The 18,890-nt window shown below is 39.5% G+C and overlaps 1 protein-coding gene across 7 annotated transcripts in view; it reads right to left on the minus strand.

Annotated features, from left to right (window-relative positions):
* myt1lb (myelin transcription factor 1-like, b) overlaps nt 1–18,890 on the minus strand; it is a 126,105-nt gene that overhangs the window by 87,348 nt on the left and 19,867 nt on the right. For all 7 annotated transcript variants that reach the window (XM_055005785.1, XM_055005789.1, XM_055005790.1 and 4 more), the window contains exon 2: nt 1,973–2,086. The gene's annotated coding sequence lies outside the window, so the exon portion shown is untranslated. The remainder of the gene's footprint in view (nt 1–1,972; nt 2,087–18,890) is intronic.

Here is an 18,890-nt window from a genome sequence, read left to right on the forward strand (position 1 = left end):
TGATAGAGGAGAATAGGAATAATAGTGGGAATAAAACATGATAAGAAATGCAGTGATTATTGTAATATGCACTGAGACATAGAACAAGCATTTTGTATGTGTTTATCGTTGTGGTGGTGGTGGTGGTGGTGGTGGTGGGGGATGGGGGCGCTCAGACATCTGTCACAACAATTCACATCGTTATCAGTTTCCCTTTGTTTTCACCTTGAAGTTTTGGGAGAATGCGTTTCAGGCATATGGCACCCAACCCCACCCTCTTACACACTCACACACACACACACACACACACACACACACACACACACACACACACACACTGGTATTCTGTACAGTGTAGCAGCAGGGAGCCACCAAAACTGCGCTGGCATTATCGAATTTCACTGCAAATAGGTATTTACGCCATGCATCATCTAGTGACAGTGAACATGTGTGCCAAACTGATGCTAAGTGCATCTGAATTAGTGTGAAGGGCTGTGGAGATAGCATCTGAGTGGGCGCTGAGCGAGCGAGAGAGAGAGAGACAGTCGGAGTGAGAAGGAGAGCGAGAGTGATAGAGACAGACAGACAGATAGACAGACTGAAATCTGGGGAGTGATTCCTAACTAGTGTGGAAAATGGCTTTTGTGGGTGACAGCAGCTGTGCAGGGCTCTAAAACGGTTAGAGTGAGAAAAGCTGTGATCTGAATACAATAAGACAATTTATCAGCAGCTCTGCTTATGACAGAGAGCTGTTATTGTAAAGGATTTGAGCAGAGATGTGTAACTTAAATGATTTACATATAGCTTAAGTGGATCCGAAGCTTTTTCCTCCATGAAATCTTGATTCTATTCAGAATTGTTGTCCAGGATGTAAACACTACAGGTCAGAAGTTTGGGGTCACTTACAAATGTCCTTATTTTGAAAGCATTTTTTTTCAATGAAGATGACATAAAATGAATGATAAATCCAGTGTAGACATTGTTAATGTGGTAAATGACTGTTCTAGCTGGAAACAGCAGGTTTTTAATGGAATATCTCCATAGAGGTACAGAGGAACATTTCCAGCAACCATCACTCCTGTGTTCTAATGCTACATTGTGTTAGCTAATGGTGTTGAAAGGCTATTGATGATTAGAAAACCCTTGTGCAGTTATGTTAGCACATGGATAAAAGTGGGAGTTTTCATGGAAAACATGGAATTGTCTGGGTGACCCCAACTTATTCAACGGTAGTGTATGTAAAATGTTTTATCTTTGAAATCAGTTTTTGTTGAGTAAAGAGCAGAGTAAATTAAATTTCTATTGAGAGGTCCTTTAAAATGGACTTGTATTGGGCCATGTTTGGTGCTATAAAACAGAAATTGTCCATAAAAAGGCCGCTATAAAAATTCTGGTCATATTTAACACGTTAAAATTTCCTGCTACTAAACAAATGCTTCATAATGGCTTCTTCCAACATTAAATAAAAAAGAACGAAAGAAAATCTACCATATATTTGAAATTTGGCATACAGCAAGTGTAAAACCTTTGGAGACTTTTATGAAGTTGGACTTCTGCTGTCACTTAAACGATTTACGATTAAACACTTTGTACATATTAAATCTGCATTTTCTTTCAACTTTAAATTCTGGACCAACAAATCTGTGTGAATGACTATTTCACAGTTGTCTTTTTAGTTAACTGGTTGACTACTTGTTTCATCTCTAATTTTCTTTTCCTTAATAACTGAGGTTCAGGTTGTTCCATTATGCCACTGATTAGTTCTTCTATTTGTGTTAAATTCATTTCATTTTGTTATTAGAGCAGTGGGTGGTGTAACTTCCATTCTGATGCCGTCAGGTTTTGCTGTGTTTTTGTTTACATTTTAAAAATAAGTAAATCCTTATGGAAAAAAATCCGACTAGAAAGTTGCAGACTTATCACACCATTAACATAAGAATAATACAAATATTAACATAATTGAAAAAAACACAGTGAGAGCACCAAACTCTACCTGAAATGTTCTGGGCTTGAGGCAGCTCTCTGGTCCAGACCTCTGCTTCCACCGTGACCTACTGACGTTCAGCTGGAGAGGAACGGCTCACCAAGTCTCCTCCAAACTCATTTTCTACACAGAGGGAGGAAGAAGACAGAGAACATGCATCATTAAAATCATTTCCAGAACAATCACATTCACACACAGCCATGACAGGATCTGAAATTTCCTCTTCTCCTTTGACTCCTGGCTCATGAATAGTCATATAGCATCAGCTATGCAGCACACACCAAAGCCGACGCTGATTTCCGCCATAACGACGGCCGCTTGTCGTGTGCGATAGGCTTGGCAACATGGGGTAATTAGCTAGATCTATCATCTGCTGCAGGAAGTGGGGACAAATATAGCTAATGATCCGTGCCTGCCTCCATGATTTCTCTCCTCAGCTCTCCATCCTTCGCTGAGCTAGAGGAGCAGAGAGAAGAGGAGGGAGAGAGCAGAAAGGTGGGAGAGGAGTGAGTGAAGGGGTCGATGTCCCACTTTGTCAAAAAAAAAAAAAACAACCTGGGATGGAGAAAGACAGAGAGACAGAAGAGATGGAGATGTGAGGAAACGCAGCCTGTGTGCTCTGCCTGTTATTATTTCTTTCCATCCGGTGCTGCTAATTGAGAAAATGTATGGCAGAGAACAGATGAGGTGTTGATGGTGTATAGGGACCATCACAAAGAATGAAGGCCCCCATAGGGAGCACACCAGACGGCCCATAACGCGCACGCACACACGCACACACACACACACACACACACACACACACACACACACACACACACACACACACACACACACACACACACACACACACACACACACACACTCTAGTCATTCCCTACCTATCTCAAAGCAGCTTAAATCACAACAATAGCTCGTCCCTCAGGACAAACACAACCATGGGCGAACAGCAAAGGCTCGATGTGCCTGGTGTGTGTTATGTAAAAGGAGTGCTGGTGCTTACGTGCATAAACGGACTTTACTTTGAACCAGCAGGGGGTCTTTTTACCCTCCATATCACACAAAGACACACACAAACACACACACATACCTTTGCTTTCAATTTTTTTCGTATGTTTCCTTTGTAGTGTGAATAATAAGCACGGAAACAGTGTGAGTGGGTTGTAAGGGGACAGCGCAAACAACTTTGAAAATGGCTATTAACGGGAAACCCTAATGTGAAACAATGGGACACTCAAACTATATTTTTATTTTATGACTATGGCCCTGCTGTCTTTTGTTTTATGAAAACTGCATCAAAGGCTGGTTTGTATTTGATCACAGCCACTGGGGCACCCCCAAAGCATTTTCATTCAGAAAAAATTGCAATAAAACAAAGTCAAAGTGAACGCAGCCATGGATAGCTGCTACCTCTTATGTAAAAATGCATAACTTCAGATGAAACATTTGCTCACGAGCTACGAGGAATGCTCAGATGTTTCTTAAGTGCATTTGACAAAATCCAATGTAGGTTTTGTGAATACGCTCAGGTAAATTTTGTGACATAATTTCATCCACTGCTTCCCCATAAAACACAATAAAATACAAGCACCCTGAACACACAAGCACACACACACTCTCTCTCTCACACACACACACCTGGCCCCTTGGTCTGTCTTTATAATCACAGTGTAAGTGATGGGTCTGTCCTCTGATGAAGGTCTTCATGTGGAGGCTGATGACAAATCACAGCTCTCTGACTCTTCATCAGGCACAGCCCACATCCCTCTTGTATATGTGTGTGTGTGTGTGCGTGTGTGTGTCAGAAAAGAAAGAGGGAGGTGAGAAAAACAAGAAAGAGTGAGAGAAAGACAAACGGAAAAGGACAAATGATAAGAGTGTAACTACAGCAACACCATAAGATACAGCAGCACATGGAGTACAATGTGTCCCGTGTAGCTGGTGTGTTTGTGGTGTTTAAGCTATTCCAGTCATGCAGTTGAGGCGCTAGGCTGCAAGTTTCAGCACCAAGGACAGTGACAGACTCCCACAAAGGAAGAGCTGGCCTTCAGCTGCAGGGGAAACACAGGCAGGCAAACAAATGCATGCACATGTCTTACACATTACACATGTGCACAAACAATTCCCATTCTTCACCTTTGTTACAAGGGAAGAATGTATAACCAAGGACTGTTAGACTCCTCAAATAATCCTAAGCGTGTGTGTGTGTGTGTGTGTGTGTGTGAGATTGTGTGGTTTTGTCACAGTCTATTCCTTGGAGAAGACGAGGGGAGCATGTCCATGCTTTACCAGGCTCATATATCTATCAAAGCCAGGGGTACACACTGTAAATAGCCCAGGAAGACTGTCTGCTCTGCCACACACACATACTGGAATGAAACTCTGCTGCATGGTTATGTACGCTGCAATATGGAAGTGAGCTGTGATGTCCGCTGCAACATTTTCTGTGACACATACCGCACATGACAGGCGTTTTATACAAACACACACACAGGGAAAAAAATCACACACACATCATATATATAGAAACACACATATGGCAGATGAGGACAAGGGGGCACACACAAATAAGCACATATTACAAGAGAGACACATGCTTTATTCATGTGATGCACACACACACACACACACACACACACACACACACACACACACACACACACACACACACACACACACACACACACACACACACACACACACACACACACACACACACACACACACACAGAGCAATCTCCTTCTCCCAGGCTCTGAGAGTGACTGGGCTGCCTGACCTACATTCTAGCAGATATGTATACAGGCAGAGAGGAGATGAAATCTCGCTCTCTATTGCTCTCCCTCTCTCTGTTCCATATCCTGTGTTCTTTTCAGTGCCTGTTCATTGCCTCCCAGACACACATTCATACATACACACACATACGCACAGAGGAGGTGAAGAAGCAGCTATGATTTCTTGGCCTGAATGTCCTCATGCTGCAAATGAAACAGGAATTGTCAGAGTATAGCGACATGTGTGTGATGGATTCCAGAGGAAGGTGAATAAAAGATTGCTGCATATTCTGACACACATCTGCAGCAGAATAACATATTGACTCTTTCTTTATGTATGTAAATAAAATATTTATATCCCCAAAAGTACTGTGAGTTAAGCATACATTAAAACGGCAGCTTCTCAGACACAAATGGCAAGGTGACAAAGGGGAGTGATTGTGTGCAAGAAAAGAGCAAGAGAACTTGGCGATGAGAACTGAAATTAATGTATGGCTGTGTACAAATATGTGTTTATTGGGGATGGGATCGATTTGATAATAAAGCCAGCTGGCCTCCCTTCACACTGCTCTTGAATTTAATGCCTCTCCTGGACTGCAAACACAGACTTTGATAAAAGGCACACATATGATTTTCTAACTTATGGGACATTTGATGCCAACTAGAAATTCCCAACTGAGTATATTGCTAATTGTTGTGAAAGGCTATATGTGATGGAGAAAAGCTCAAATGTTAGAGCAATTGCATACTACTTTTAGAATTACAGCCACTTTTACAGAAGGGGGAAGTCAAAATGTAACTTTATTTTTCATTTCAAGCTGATACACAAAGCACAGAAGAGTCACTATGTAATTGTGGGACTTTTTGTACCATAGTTGACAGGTATCATAGTTGACATTTTTGCTGTTTCCAGGCCTAAAATCAACATGGCTGCCTATAACCAAACATCACATGGCATTTTTAGAGGAAGATTCTTCTAAATATTATACATACAATTGAGTAAAATTGAAATTGAAAGTTATTTATAAAGATATTGTAGTAAACCTGTTGACTACTTTATATTAAATAACTCAGAAAGCCTTGGAGTCTGGCCAGTCTTTTCTTCAGGAGGAAATGACATCATGTGGAGCAGGTCATGTGATCTGGAATTAACACACTTCCTGGAGAGGTGTTTTTGTAAAATGATTTTGGAAAATCATTTCTTGGACACAGATATAATAACATATAACAGTTATTTTCCATTTAAAATTTGATATATTGCAAAAAAAAAGAAATATCTGTCATGATTATCTCAACTGAATAAAAAGAACACAATCCAAACTATTTCTGAATGAGCTCATTTTATTATTGTTTAGCTAATTAGAAGGTGGTTAGTATGAAATTCAGATGCTTTTTTAGTTGACATTTTAGTGACATCCAGTCATTTTTATTAATAAATGATTGTTTCCATAATAAATAATTATAGAATTTGTAAAGACACGATCATAATGAAAACAGAAACCTATTTTTTTTTTTTTTTTTTTACTTTTAATAAAAATGTATGCAAGATATATCCCATGGAATTCAAAAGTCCCTCAATTACATACTGACCCATAACTATCCAAGATACAGTATTTGTAACTCAGGTAGCTTTATGAAACCAATAAACTTGCCCAATAATTTAGGCAAAACTATACATTTGAATCCCCACACCACCACCATGTAAAAGTAGCTATAATTTGATAAATAATTTGCCTATACCGCTAATATTTAGGATTTAGCATATTGATTCATCTTTCACCAAATCTGGTTGGGTGAGTGCAACAAAACACTTGAACTGACATGGACTTGTTGTTAATATAGTAGGACAGCATTGTATTTGTTCAGCTGTGCAAAAAGGGAGAGCCACTGCTGTGGTTCATATTGACTGTTTGACTAATTTCTTTGTTATTTCTGGGGCAGTTCATACAGAGCATCTATGTCGGAGCCCTTTCTGTGCCCAGCCAGTACAGAGGTTAGTAATTCAAAAGGTTCTCAGTATAAAAAAGACCTGATCCCCTACATCCTTAACTAAACCACCAAAACCCTTTAAATCCCAGTGTGGCATTACGCTGACCACACTGTCAAAACAGTGATACAGCAGAAACCAGCAGCAGAAATCCCATGACCCTGAATCTAGACAACTTTAATATTACAGGATTTTTTTTCAACAAATCCTCTTCCAGGTGGAGAGAAAGCACAAAGGACTGGATGTGGACAGCTTTTCCTACAGTAAAACAGTTTTTACTGTTGGTTTCATTATAGAATTAAGCCAATATCTCATTTAAAAGTCTGTTTTTGTAGCATTTCTGCCCCCAGCCTATCTTAGCAGGGCTCCAGCTACATTTACTGATACCTAACATAGAATAATTTTAATTCATATTCATGTCGATGTTTTTTGAGGAATCATAATTTTTCTGGTGTTATGTTTGCATGCGTAGGCTTCTTGTATTTTTTACGTCAATGCATTGATCCTAGGTCTGATGCTACTCTGATCTGCTACTGCGACCACCTTTACTTTGTTCAGTGCAGAATAATTTCTTGAGCTACAACTAGAGATTAATACATTTTATTCTCATGGCTTCTAAAAGGTGCTTTAAAGAGGCGACTCAGTCAGTCAGTGTGTTTGTTTCACCAGATAGTTGGCTGATTAAGTTTACGTCCCCACTGTTGTTTTGTTTGGCTAGAAGTAACTAACCCAGACCCCAGGAACAGCACTGAGGTGTTTTCTTTGTTGCTTTAACTTGCATAGTGTTGAAGCAAACCTACTACAACTTCTGTGTTCATTTGCACACAGTCTTAAAAAGCACTTTTCTAATACATAATATTTTTTTTTTAAAAAGTAACTGCAAAACAGTGAAGACTATTTCTGAGCGTTACAAACTCCAAGTGGAGCAAATAACTTTTTATTATTTTTAAAATTTGTCTGTTGTACCAGTCCAGTAATGTTTGGAAAGTCTAGAAGAGCTCTGTGATTACTTCATTTTATCCCACTTGTATTCAGGGAGACAGAATGTCAGCTGGTAGTCTCGCTCAGTCAGCTTCATTTGGTATTCTGATTTTGGTTCTCAAAGTAGGGATCAGGACCTTCCAGGGGGTCATGAAACACTGACGGAGGGTCCAGCGATGATTTCAAGAAATCACTACATCAAACAACTAGAAAAGCACTCAGAGAGTGCAGTCCTCATCCAAGGCTGCTCATTCCTCCATATGGCATTGTCAGAAATGCAGCATTTGTTTATTAGTTATTGATGATCACAAATCACGGCAACATTTACTATAGATGTACACACAAACAAAGTGACCTTGCACTGAGCACAGGCGTGTGTTATGCATGTGTACGTTACGTACGGATAAGGAATCACATGACCTAAATATGTAGCGAGCGGCGGGAATTGATGGGACTCAGAAACACCCCCACAATTTAATCACTTGTTCCTTGGATCATTTCTGATGGATAAGTCCTGATAAGTCCTCAGTGGTGGATTTGTAGTAGGATCGCAATCATGTGATCATCAGCAGGCAGCTGATGTAGTGTTCACTTGTTGTCATGGTTACAGTGACACCGTGCCGCTATCTGGCAATGATACAGAAATCTTTAACAGATCCGTGGATCCAGACTATAAGCTGCATCACTGCCAAAATCTAATCACTTGGTCCTTGAGTCATTTCTGACTTTCCCTGAAAATTTCATTTAAATCCATTAGTCCGTTTTTGAGTAATGTTGCTGACAGACAGATTGACAGATTCACAAAAGGACAAACATACGCCGATTGTCACATAACTCAGGATGTTCTTGAGAATGGACTTGCTCGAAACATAGTGCCCATTTGGTATGTTTAAAATTAAAAACAAAGTAATGAGTCAAAATTTGTAGATTGTACGAGTCTGCACAGACATCACCAATGTCCCTGCTACTCCTACATACTGCATGTTATCTCAGTAAAACGTTAACACACGGAGATTACTCTGACTGATGTATTCTGCTACTAGAATATATTCAATTAATATATAAAGACATTAGGGTTGTTCAGCTGTAGTGTTCTTTTGTCTTGTCATTTTGTCTGTGTTAGGACAGGGTTACTAGCTCACAGATGCATGCAGTGTTAGTATACTTCAACCTTGACAAATATAACAAAATATACTCAGGACCCTAGCAGGGGGTATTTGAGTATATTTGGGGGTCAAGGGGTGAAAATTCTGGGAATCACTGCATGGCACAAAAAGCAGCATGACCAAATTATAGAGGACGTTTCAAAATAAAATTAAGAAATGAATGGAGATAAGAACACTAAATAATTTATTTGGTATATTACTGTCTGTAGTTTTCATTTGATGCATTAGTCTGATTCTTAGTTTCATTATAACTTGTTTGTTTATTTATTAGTCACACTTTGTTGGCTCCATAGTTAGATTTTTTTTAGAGTAACCTATAGTGACATTACTGTCTAAAAGGAGTAAGTAAATAATATCAGACGATAAATGAACTGAGACGATAAGCACATGCATGTGTTGATCAAATACACAACATACAGCTGTGTAAATGACAAACTTAAGGCAATGATTATTTTTTGTTGTTTCAAAATGAATTAAAATAGTGTATTGTGGCAAATATTACTTTTTACAGATAAGCAAGAAATTCAGTCATTGAACTACAGAGCAGAGAGAGAAAAAATGGTGAAAATGCAGCCAATGAACTGGACTCATTCCCTTTTGTCACACTGTGTGCTGTCATCCATTCATCCTCCTCTGTTCTATAGCCACTAATCTTATTGAGGGCTGTGGAGCTGGAGTCAGACAAACACAGGGCTAACCACAGTCACCTGTATTAAATCAACACATATCATGTTTTAACTGCGCTGGCTGGTCTCCTGTTACAACAGCGAAAGAAGAAAAAAAAAAAATCTGCTGTCGGTCTGAATCTCTCCCAGAAAATATCTTTGGACACAGCAGTGTTGCCTGAGACACTGAGGTTCAAGGGTGAAAGAAGCTGTCAGGTAGTGAAGTGGTCTGGCTCTTTATGACTTTCCTGCTCCTATCAAAGAGGAAGAGTGAGCCGAGGTAAAAGCAGTTTTCTGACCCACTTTTCTCTTCAAGGACATGAGAGATGGAACTGACCGCGTGCATGACCTGCTGGGCTTCACTGTGCTCACAAACACAAACCCACACACTGAGATCCACAGCGTCCACGCAAGCAGAAGGTAAAAATAAAGAAAGAAATATCCAAAATTCACACAGGAACAAACGCAGTGTGTTCATTATTAGCTCGCCCCTCCCAGTAAGACAAACATGCACATGCACAGCTAAAAGTGCACTCCCTCATCCTCTTCCTCGGGGGAGGTGCCTCCGCTGTAAGGGCAGAGAGTAGGGGAAATAACATCAGGCGAACAGGCGCCGCAATTACCCACAGTGGGGTAATCACTAGCACAATGCACTACGGGTTGGCTGCCTGGGAGAGAGAGTGAAATACTCAGGTGAGGAAAGAAGCCAGACAGCAATCAGCCCAGCAGGAAGAGGAAGAGAGCGAGACAGACAGAGAGAAAGAGAAAGAGATGCAGGGAAAGAGAGAGGAGAGCAAAGGACCATTCCTTTAATTTCCAAGGGAGAGCCAGGGCCTTAATTACTTGATGAGTCTCCACTCTCTCTCTCTCTCTCTCTCTGTTCTGTGGCTGTAAAAAGGTGTGTGTGTGTGTGTGTGTGTGTGTGTGTGTGTGTGTGTGTGTGTGTGTGCGTGTGTGTGTGTGTGTCTGTGTAGAGACAGGGAGAGACTGAGTGTGTATATGCGGCCCATTATCAGACTGGGAAGACTCCAATCACCTCTCAGCACGGATAGCAAGTGAAGAGAACAACATTTCAGTGAGGGAGAGGGAGAGTGGTGGGGAGACAGAGAGAGAGGGAGAGGTGATTTACGCCTTTAGAAGTGTTAACACCATCTCTCATCCCCAGCAGCTATAGAACACCAAGGTCGAGGAGTGAGACAGCCAAGACTTGAAATAGCCACAGGAAAACACAGGGCTGTGCAGCACCTCTGCCTATAGAAAACCACTCTTCATGCTCGCTGCCGTGCACGATGGCACGAAGGAGCGTTCAAGATTCTAACTGAACTGTGTCAGGACCTGCAAGATGTTCAGGGCTCTATGGTGGAATTCTGCACATTCGGTACATCACCTTATTATACTTCTGTAAACACCTGTGTCATTTCCAATCAAAAAAAACAAAACTCGCTGGTTAAATAAAAGTAACTTTAAGTCAAAATTGGCTAGGGATAGGAATAATTTCAGGCTTGACTTTATCTGTCCGTCTGTCTGTCTGTCTGTCTAGCTGTCTGTCTTTAGCAGGGGTTACTTTCCATTTAGATACAAATCATCCGTGTGGTAAGGTTACCTTTTTTGCCTGCACTAAATGTCACTGCACTGGTTAGAATAGCAAAATGTCTCATCAGCAGATTGAGCTCCTTTTTTGGTGAGTAACAAACCCCAAATTGAAACTTAGTCGTTATCTTATCATTTTCAACCCTCTGAAAACCAAAACCTGCCAGCAGGTTTGAAAGACATTAAATCTTTAAATAAAATAGCAAAAACTACACCATTTGCCAAACCTGTAAATAATCTTAAAATCTGTCAGGAAAATTGACCAAATCTAATTTTAAAGTCATGACAGTCAATTGAAATAATTATTTTCTACTGGTGCTGCTAATTCTTGAAACCACAAGTCTATGTCTCTTTTAAACATTTACTAAAAATAAGCCACTGGTACCAGATTCTGCAAAAAGTATGAAAAAAAATCTGTGTTTCTTAGCACACACATAAAGCCATTTGTGCCTGAGCTGCAAACAGTCAAGTGACAAAAATTCACTGATTTTGGCTGAAATGCTGGCTGTGCTTAACTGGAGCAGAGACAAGACTGAGAGCAGAATAAAACATACTCAATAAAATAAAGGCAGCATGATTCACGTAGACCAGGGGAGTCAAACTCATTTTAGTTCAGGTTCCACATTCAGCCCAATTTGATCTCCAGTGGACTGGATCAGTGAAATCATAACATAATAACCTAAAAATAACCACTACTCCAAATAATTCCTTTGTTTTAGAGCAAAAAAGTACATTCTGAAAATGTTTACAAATAAGGAATTATCTTTTTACAAAATATTATGAACAACCAGAATTTTTTTAAAGAAAAATAAATTAAATTTCAACAATATTATGCCTCAGTTTATCACTCACATAAAATACATTACAAAAAATGAGACACAAAATGACAAAAATGAGGCAAACAACATGAAACAAAACAACAAAGAGACAAAAAATTAGACAAAAAAGTTACAAAGCGACAAAAAAATGGACAAAAAAAAATGAGACAAAAAAACACAAGATGACACAAACGATGCTCAAAACAACGAATACAGCGAAACACAAAATGGCAAAAATAAGACAAAAACCACAAGCGGGACAAAAAGGAAACACAAAATGACAAAAACATGAGACAAATGACAAAAATCAAACAAAAAAAGACAAAATATTACAAAAAGGATACACAAAACGATAAAATAACAATGAGCCATATCGTATTTTACTTTATGATCAAAACAACTTGGCATGGTCTAGACATTATTTTAAATTTATCATTTTACAAATTTACAATCTGCAGTTAATATCTTCTCTGGAATTTGTACACTTTACAAAGTCATCCCGTGGGCCAGATTGGACCTTCTGGAGGACTGCTTTTGGCCCGCGGTCCATATGTTTGACACCCCTGACGTATACTATACAAAGCAGAAGAAGATGTCAGCAGGTTTGTGCCATAGTGTAAAAAATAACTAGTTTGTAGTTACTAACTTACATTTGTTACATTTACATTTATTTACAGCCATTTTTTCAATCAATCAAAGAAATTCAACTTTCATTTTTATGATTATGCACTGCCCCAAAGACATTCCTGTGCTCTTACTACTTCTAGAGATGCTTGTGTTGTTTCTGTGAAGGTGCAGGACTTCACATTGCAGTAAAAAATGTCAGTGTTTCATCTCATTTCAATGGATGCACTGAGTGGGACATAAACTCTCAGATGGACAAACTATATAACTGCATCACTACCAACATCGTCAAACATTTCTTTGGCATTTCTTCCTTCCTTGCTATCAGCCAACATGCAGTACATGCTGTTATTGGGCTCCAGCTCAGATTGGATGAAATGCTACCAAACCCCACTCCCTCTTGGCAATCTTCTAAAGAATTCACAGACTCTCCGCTGTCAGCGGGCAGCAGTCTGACCCGTTCATTGTTAGGTTTCATGTTTTAGAACTCTTCAGTGATCAAACTCAATAAGCCTTTTCTTAATGAAGCAAGTTGTTGTACATAGTGTGTGTTTAATGCTAGACATGTGATGCATTCCTACATCTACTCCAGTCATTGACTAGACTGATCAATAACATCTCCTCACTCATCGCTCATCGCTCCATTTGTCCTCAGAAACTTTAATATAAGCAGATCTGAATGTTTTGCTGCTGAATGATATGAGACCCTGAGCGTTTGGTTGGTGAGCTGATACTGCTGCACGTGGCCGTCTGAACGCTTATTTACAGAGAAAGCATATATGATCTTTCCTTAGCAGAATGACAGAAAGATCAATCCAGAGAGGCGGTTTGCAGGATCTGTGCAGTAAAATGGATGGCGAAGCGTTATTGAAGGTTAGCTGTCTTTTATCACATCAGGAGAGAGTTTAACCCAAAGCTATGCTAAACTGACACCGTGCTGAAGAGCTTTGCCCTGGCTAATGAAAAAGCTCCTTTTGTGCTGCCGTTGATGGCATTTTCCAACATTCAGTCCTTGTGTGGTGTTGTCCTTCTCGTTATTCATATCAGATCTCCGGTATGAACTGACACCACAGTGCTCGTGTGCATTTAACTTTACTTATAACAAAATAGCAGTTTGTGTGCATGTGCAGACATGTTTAGAAGTGTACACATGTACCAGTTTCTACATGTGTGTGACTGCATGCATGTGGATGTGTGTGTGTGTGTGTGTTTGTGTGTGTAATGCATGCAGGTCTCAATGCACTGATGAGCTCTATTGTTCTCTCTTCTGTTTTTTTCTCTCCCAAAATCCCTCTTTCTGCTGTTATCTCTGTCTTTTCGTCACACTCACTCTCTCCGCCCCCCCACACACACACTTCTGCTCTCTCTCCATCCTTCCCTTGCCCCCCACCCCCAACCCCTGCCTGACTGCCAGCGTCTACCCAGAATACCAATGATGCAGTCTGCAGATAGATAGATAGTAGGGCTGTCACATGACCCTATATGTCCCGAGGCTTTACCCCAGGATGACAGCAGGCACAGCACACGCACACAAATACACTCACACAAAGGTACCCCCAGCATGGCATGCTGTATCTCAGCATAGGCGCTGAGGCATGGCAAATACACACACACACACACACACACACACACACACACACACACACACACACACACACTTGGGCAAGCTAATGGGCATGCACACACTGAATCACTGCAGGGGAGTGAGCCAGAAAGAAGGAGAGAAAAGAGAGAGAGAACACCCCACCACTGCTGTCTCTCTCTCTGTCACACACACACACACACACACACACACACTCCTGCAGGCAAGATAGAAAAACACTGAATATCCCCCCAATTCCATCCATCCCAAACACACACACACACATACATATCTTCCTGTGGGAAGGCACCCCACCCCTGTTTCTCACACAAACACATTCGTCACTGACAAGCCTCTACACAGTCACTGGGTATCCTGTGGCACCAAAAATAGCAGCCTAATAGAACGGAATAGAAAACGTCCCCGAACTCTCTACTCAAATAAGGTCTATATTTCCAGTGTGGGAGTCAAAGGCGTTGGACAACATGAGGCAGAATTAGTTTTGATTTGAATGAATCACACGGTAATTCAAAACAGCTCCCCGAAAGCCAGAGAGCATTCTCAGAGGTATTCACACACACTGGCAGAGTGTGTCCTCTTTACAACCTGAAGCCCTGTAAAGGTTCAGGCTGGCAATACACTCACTGTACATATCTGTATTTTATAAAGTCAGAAAGGCTGACCATGAAATGAGGTTTAGTTTTGTTATTAGTCACTTCTGCTGATCCTTTCAGTTTAGTTTCATAAGCCTACATATTACCAGAAATCTAAACTTGGATGCTAATTCTGCTAATAGAGAGCGGTATAATCGACTCAGAAATCTAAGTCCTGCCATTCTTAGCTGTTTGTCGTACAAACATAAAACGTGCACATGCTTATGTTAAACACTTTGCCATTATAGTGACTGCGTGATTGATGGAATACTTAGTAGGGGTTGGCAGTTGGATGAAAATATGTAGCGTGGTGGTTTTTCTTAGGGGCGTTTTTGTCATTTTATTACTCCACCAAGGAATGCAGTGGAGTTATGTGACGATCGGTGTACGTTTGTCTGTCTGTCTGTCTGTCTGGCTGTTAACAACATTACTCAGAAATGGACTAACGGATTTGGATGAAATTTTCAGGGAAGGTCAGAAATGACACAAGGACCAAGTGATTAGATTTTGGCAGTGATGCGGCTTATAGTCTGGATCCATGGATTTGTTAAACATTTCTGTGTCAGATGCCGGATAGTGGCACGGCGTCACTGTAACCATGACAACAAGTGAACACTACATCAGCTGCCTGCTGACGATCACATGATCATGATCCTACTACAAATCCACTGCTGAGGACTTATCAGGACTTATCCATTGGAAATGATACAACTGGGCAGTCTTGGTGGAGTACTGCGCTCTGAGTGCTTTTCTTGTTTACCTAATTTGATGGTCTACATCCCGGAGAATTCAATTCAGTCAATAATTATCCTGTTAAAAGATATTATAGTGAAAGTGTGTGCTTATAGCAACTGGCAGATGGAGTTGTATGAATGTGAGAAGCTAGCAGCACGTCGTCTCAGCCACTGTGAAGTCCATGTCAACAGAGGTGATTAAGTTATTGCAATTAGCCATAGAGTGTGTAGATAGGCCCAAGTTCTCCTATAACAGCTATTTAAATGTTGTGTACCATGGTTGCTTCATTACAACAGTGTGTCTCGCCAGGCTACCACTCAGAGGTCTCCCTGCCATGGTTAGGAGAAAGATAGCATAGAACCTTATAAGCTTATAATAATTTAAGTGTTGGGTCTCCCAGAGTGACAGCGTTGTGTTAAGGACAGGTTATTTATGTGAGGTACCTTTAATGCATTAGTTTTGGATCAATTTGTGCCGAAGTGTTCATGATGCTAACCTGATTTATTCTGTTCTGGAAAAAACAAAAAATGTTCCTCCAATACATTTTGAGTGGAGAAGAGGGGCTGTTCACAGACGAGAGAGATATCACCCAACCCTATCATTTGTTTTAGGTTTTCCCTGTTTTTTTGTACAGTCTAACCTGAAGTGTCTATGTTTTGTTTGTCCTCTCTTCTCTTTGTTTCTCCATGTTTACTGACAGTATTGTTAATATGCTACCTTTCCTGAAGTTACCAAAATTTTGGTCCACATAAAAAACAATAGTTTGCACTGAGTAACATGAAAAAGAATAATTTCATGAAAACAAAAATAAGCACGAGAAGAACTTTTTAACTGCTAATATTCACATAAAAAAGTTCCTGAGAGAAAGAATGAGTGAAAAACCCTGAACCTGACCAGACAATGTTTATTATTCTGTGCAACAAACACATTTTAGTTGGGGCCTTAAATCTCCATTATGTTTGCAAGATGTCTATAAAGGCAAACAAAACTAAAAATAGAGCTTACTACAAGTACTAAATTGTATACATTTGTACGTTTCAAAAAGGTCTAAAAACAGACAGACTCCTATAAGTACAGTTACCGCAGCATGTTGTGATTTTATAATACAGTGGAGGAAATTGTCACAGTGGCCAAAATGTATCTTTTTCATTATGACATTATAAAGTGTCGCAGCAGGGAAAATCACAATTGAAAATAATGAAACTAATGTCAAAGTAAATCATGAAAATTGAAAGATTGTTGAATGCCATTGAGTTGGTTCAGTTTCAGGGTACTGGTAATGTGCATGCTGGCTCACTCACACTGTTTAGCCTCGCCATACTGCGATACTTGAATAGAACACTCTCCTCAATAATGGTACTTATAACAACTGCAATTACTCTTTATATTACAAGCCAGAATGTCTCCTGTGGAAAAGTCCTGCAGACTATGGAGCCATGGAGAAACTGTACATGTTCTTAAATGTAGTGTCCTGGTTTGGCTACAGGACTCGAAATGACTCCCTTTAAACAATCACATCTCAGGTATTTCAAAGAATTTAATGAGGTCATCAACAAAATTCTATAAACTCAAACTTCAAACATTTTTGTTCAGCTTTTTTAAGATCATATTTGACATGGAAGTACAAATAGGGGTCTATTATATAAATAAAAGCTTCAAAAATCCAACCATTTCCATATATTTTACATTCTGAATATGTATTCTTTTATTATTTTCCCAAAATTGTCAGAAGAGTGAAGCTCTAAGTACATACAAATCAATTATAACCAATCCCAGACACGTTCAAATTGAAGATGAAATGTTTAATCAGAGAACAAGAGGTAGAACAAAACATCTGCCCAAGAAGGAAAACTGCTACCTATACCTGTATTATTTTCCATTAAACCATTGAATGGATAGTTTAAACATTTTTTTTTTCAAATTCTTGCAACTTAGAAGCTTTGTAAAAGCAAATCAAAACAAGATACTCCCTAAACTCCCCCACTTACTGAACCACTGATAACAAAGGGCATTTTAAAAAAGGGCATCATATATGAATTCTATAGTGACATTTTCCTCATCTGAGCTCCTGCGAAGATAAATCAGTTCAATAAAAAGATACCAGATACATGCATTGAATGCATAGAGGTTAAAGGAAGATAGTTTCACTGTGTTTGGCAGCGCAGAAAGAGGAGAGAAGGTTATTTCAAAAAGAACTACACTGGAACCTAAATAGTTTCTATTTGGTCTGTATCCAAAAACTATCATAAAAATGAATAAATATTGATGAATCTCAGCTTTCTAAATGCTGAAAAGACGATAGCTCTGTTCTGAAAAAAAAAAAACTCACAGACCAACTATTAGACACTGGATAGGACAAATAATGTCAAGTCTTCTACTGGAAAGAATGACTTATATAGAGATAAACAAAGAGAGCATGAGGAGGGTTGGGGAGCCTTTGTGGGATAAGAGAAGGACGTGGACTTAATGGAGGATCACACTGGGGAGAGACTTTGGGGAGCAGTTTGTTGTTGTGTTTCTTAATTTTAAAAAATAAAAGGAAAAAATCTAATAAAATAGAATTATAGTACACTCCTCTCTTTAAAAAATAAGATCTGAAAATGTGTTGATTAAAACCTAAATAAATATCACTGTATAGCTCAAATTCTTTGCCAAGTTTAATATTTATCTATTTAAATTTAAAGATATTACCACATTTTCTTTGAAACTTGTTTGTCTGGATTTAGCACAGTTATGAGGCTCTTGGGGAGAGCTGTTCAGCAGGTTGTGACGTATGAATGTAGAGACAGCTCTGTGTAGGAGTTTTCGTTCAGACGCACATCATTCTCAGCAACATTAAGCCCGCTGTAGTCCACACTCACATTATGACTGCCTCCAAGCACCATGAAACACTCTCTGGTTGTAAGATCAGCTTAGTTTTACAAATTCTAATTGTTATATTTTGGGGGGAGGGAAAGCACAGAGGCAATAATGTGGAAATAAAATATTTTTCCATATTCTCTTTTCATTTTTTTTCTATATTTACTCAGACTGAAATATTACTAAAATCAAAAATTTCACACTTTGCCATACTGAAGCTTAGGGTTCCCTTTTTCTACAGTGTGTTATATAGTTGCTTCTTTGTGCAAGTAGAAGTTCTGTAAAACCCAATGACTACTCAAAGGGGAGCTAGTTTCTCCCACAGAAATTACATATCTACACGAGCATGTAACATTTAGCATAACGCCATCCTGGTGTCCAGTCTGAAACACCATCAAACAAATCTGGTTAATATTAGTGGACGTATGATTGTTATTTACCACTATTTCTCAGTATAATCCCTGCCTTTTATTACGCTCCCTTGATTTTACCAGC

This window comes from Amphiprion ocellaris, chromosome 20 (genome assembly GCF_022539595.1).
Source record: "Amphiprion ocellaris isolate individual 3 ecotype Okinawa chromosome 20, ASM2253959v1, whole genome shotgun sequence".
NCBI classification, from domain to species: Eukaryota; Metazoa; Chordata; class Actinopteri; family Pomacentridae; genus Amphiprion; species Amphiprion ocellaris.